The 4,026-nt window shown below is 46.3% G+C and overlaps 1 long non-coding RNA gene across 1 annotated transcript; it reads right to left on the reverse strand.

Annotated features, from left to right (window-relative positions):
• Window positions 1–1,686: 1,686 nt before the first annotated feature.
• LOC119288916 lies at window positions 1,687–3,649 on the reverse strand. Its single transcript, XR_005141349.1, has 3 exons — window positions 3,277–3,649; window positions 2,862–2,932; window positions 1,687–1,996 (listed from the first exon to the last, which is right to left on the reverse strand). It is a non-coding gene; the product is annotated as an uncharacterized LOC119288916 (long non-coding RNA).
• Between the last annotated feature and the right edge of the window lie 377 nt (window positions 3,650–4,026).

Raw genomic sequence — 4,026 nt, forward strand, 5'->3', positions numbered from 1 at the left:
ATGTAGCTGAGAGGAGGAAGGCGAGTCACGTGAGATGGACAGGGAATCAGACTGCTATTGTTAATTGTACTTGTACAACCCAAAATCCACCGCCGATGAAGCCATCGGTGAGCAGCATAAGCAGCTTGTAGGGATTGCCTTGTGAGGGTCATGGTTGTATGGGCTGACAGCTATAGGGCTATGCCCCGCACTCCTCTCGCTGAGGGTCTCCTCCGCCATATCACCAAGCGGACCGCCACCTCGGGGGCCTGGAGCAGCTTGTAGAATAGGACTGCGCTGTCCGTGGCTTGAAACTCCCTTGCACGCCGTTATAGTCCGTGCACCACAGCACTGCCCCTACGTGGTCTCGTCAACTGAGGCCTTCCGAGCGCCACCACCTAAGGACCCGACGCCAAGCTACGCGGCGCGACGACGCCTCGTCGACCAGCCGAGCTGCTCCATGTTGTCCGCACATTCAAACACGACGGCAACTGCTGCATCTCCATCGTCGAGGTCGTGCATTCCATGCATTACGACCTTAACCATAATGACAACGACTACATCGTCTCTGCTAGGACGGTCTGGTGAAGGAAGACGGAGGTGCGGAGGAGTCGGTTCGTGTTCATGGCGGCAGCGCGTATATGCATCCATCGTCTCTGCTAGGATGGCCTGGCGAAGGAAGACGGAGGTGAGGAGTCGGTTCGTGTTCATGGCGGCCGCGGCGTATATGTATCCATCGTCTCTCCTAGGACGGCCTGGCGAAGGAAGACGGAGGTGAGGAGTCGGTTCGTGTTCATGGCGGCGTCCGCGTATACACATCCAGGAGAACATGATCGTACTCGTATTTATTTTACCATACTCGTGTTCTTTTAATATTAATATAAGGTCAGCCCAGCGGGTGCTGTAAGCGTCGAGACTCATGTATTTCCTTTTTATATAAGGTCACAACCCAGCCCGTGCGTTTGTCGTGCAGGCCGAGGCCCAAGTAACGTCGCAGCGAGTCGATTAAAAAACAGACTGCGGATTAATACCACCTCGCATATCTCTTCCTATAAATTGTAAAAGCGTATTATATGAAAAGAAAGCGTATTGTGACGGTGACCCCCCGGAGTCAATTCGTGCTTTATTATTAGGGATAGAGGCCCAAGTAACGTCAATAGCGAGTCGATTAAAAAACAAACTGCGGATTAATACCACCTCGCATATCTCTTCCTACAAATCGTAAAAGTGTATTATATGAAAAGAAAGTGTATTGTGACGGTGAACCCACAGAGTCAATCCGTGCTTTATTATTAGGGATAGACTAGCAAAAGGGTCCGTGCGTTGCAATGGGAGAAAAAAATTGATGGATCAATTGAGGGAAAAAATTGGATGCTAGTTTGGAACATGAGATATGATGTCTGCTTTGGGTGAACAACACTAAATGACGGAATTCTTTCCAAGAATATAATACCATAAAATACAACAATGATTTAGAACTATAGCAGTTGTGAAAGCACTTACCAGCTCTTGTCGCAATTAGGGCTGCAAACGAGTCGAGCTCGAGTGAGTTGGAGTTGGCTCAGCTTAATTCATATGAAAATTTAAACGAGCTCAAACTAAGTGAAGCTCATGATCGAGCTGTAGAACATGACTCGTGCTCAGCTTGTAACGATCTCGAGTAAAAATAGGAGTCAGGCATCTCAGAGAATCCATCCAAAACATTAATTCTTTTTCATGTTACATTCTGCGACATTGTGCAACATATCATGAAAAAATTCACAAATAAAAATTCATAAAGTACAGTGCACACACTTGATGAAGAGCCCTTATACATAGTCACAAATTCTATAGCCTTAGTCCTCTCTCTCATGATCGTACATTTCTGTACTGTCGGCATGTATCAGAATTGGCTCCCATGGTCAAGATAAGAATGCAGGTAAATGTGTGTGAACACCTCATGGTTGTGTCTGCCACCTTTCATAAATAAATCCATGCTGCCTCCCATGCTTGAGTATCTAGAAGAAAACATTTCAATCTGTAGCAATAATAGACAATAAGCAATTATTCTAAGCTCTAAACCCATAACTCCCTCTAGCCGATAACAAATTCCACTACATAGATAAATTGCATTATGTGCTTTGACCAAGTTCATTGTGAAGAGAATATTGTCCTTTTTCTGAAACCTTAAACCCTTCGGAATGATTTTGATGCATAGCAGTAATGTCATACATTTTGCGCCATCAGAAAATATTACCCACAAAAACCTTGCATCCACTAAACAACTGTTGTTGAATCTCAAAGCTAGATTTAGGTATTGCAGAAAAGTGTAAGCAGGGCCGGAGAGCAAAAGGTGGAAATAGGTCCATAAAGTGATCGGAACGGAATTGTGACCTCTCTGTTTTGAAGGTTGCCGAACAAAAATAGAATTCTAAACCAGAATGTTCAGAGACTACTATGCATGCTCCAATTGATACAGTGAGCCCGACATCATGCCCAATTAGAAACGAAGCTCGCATCTACAGGAAAGACATGATTTTTTTTAACTTACTTCTGCCTTGTAGTGATGAAACAAACACAAGGCTAATTTAAGTGACTAAGGGCCTCTCTGGGAACTGTCAACCGCAAGTTCCTACTGAGTTCCAAACCGTTGCAGAGCTAGTAGAATTCATACATGCTCTTCGCTGGTTGAAGTTTGTTTGAAATTAAATCAAGCTAAAGCCAAGCATATGATCAAATGCAGTTTAGGACATAATTTTGATGGATGGCTGCATACTGATAGCGTTTATAGAACTACATTATTTCACAATCTGAATACAAAGACAACATGAACTGGGAGAAATAAATGAGTAGAGCCTGAGCTTTCTGAACACCAATTAGACAATTAGGAGATACAATTATACCTCCTGTCCAGAGGATCCAATCAAGTCAAAAGTCCCAAGGTCCCAAAAAATAATTGTCTTATCAGCTGAACCTGGATAAGTTTTTGGAAAGAACAGAAAGCAAAAGTTACAACTAACCAAGTCTAGATTATATAAATAGTTTTAGGCGAAAGATGTTATTTGGTAACAAATCTCCTGTTCTTGTATAGGTTTTACAATACATTATCATCCAAAATGCCTATGTCCAGCAAGTGAGAATATGATCTTTCAGTCTCAGAATATGAATCTTTCAGACTTGAATCAAACAAGGAGCAAACAGAAACTTCTTCGTGAACTTATGTGTTCATGGATTAGAATAAAAAAGGAAGCAGTAGTCAAAAAAAAAAACAGGGAGCAGAAGTACCTTGTGAAGGGGGTATGGAATAGGCAGTAGTACCTTTCTTGTCAACATAGTGGTCATGGTCAGGAGGGTGCCGGAGATGCTGCTGTAAGTTTTCGCTCCTCTAGTTGTAGGAGACCGTATCGATGTATCGACGTCCAGCAGTCCACCGGCAACAGGACAGAGGTGGAGGCCATGACGGCCCTCGTTGGCGAGGATCTAGCCGGCTCCCAGCTCTCCACTATCAATGCCCACCGCAGCAGTGAGCTCTCCTCTATGCTGCAGCCAGAAAAGGGGTGAATCCGAATCAAGCACGCGTGCGCGCGCACACACACAGAGGAGGAGGATTGGGAGGTGCTCGTGTGGGGAGGGGTAGAACTGAGGGAGTTGGCCAGCCGATGGAGAGCGGCAGTGGCAGAAGATGAGGAGAGAGATGGGTTGGGGCACTTCGGGTAGGGGTGGCCCCGGCGGCAGGGGGCGGCATTGGCGGAGCGCGACGCTGGGGCGGGGGCGGCGGCCGCCGCACGGGGCGGAGGGGCGGGGGGCGGTGGCGGCGGTGCGCGACTGCTTGGTAGGGGTCGGTGGCGTGGCGGCGCACTGAAGGAGGAGATGAGGTACCCGTACCGGTCCAGATTAAGTTGAATAATAGGACTGCGGGTTTCTTTCAGAAAACTCTAGGGGTATTTAGCAAAAGTGCGATGACAGTGAGCGGGCAAAAGCGATAACTTGCCTGGCTCCATCCCAACATTGACGCGATAACTCGCATGGCTCCAGCCCAATATCGACTACGACTCTCTCAAAAAAAAA

This window comes from Triticum dicoccoides, chromosome 4A (genome assembly GCF_002162155.2).
Source record: "Triticum dicoccoides isolate Atlit2015 ecotype Zavitan chromosome 4A, WEW_v2.0, whole genome shotgun sequence".
NCBI lineage: Eukaryota > Viridiplantae > Streptophyta > Magnoliopsida > Poales > Poaceae > Triticum > Triticum dicoccoides.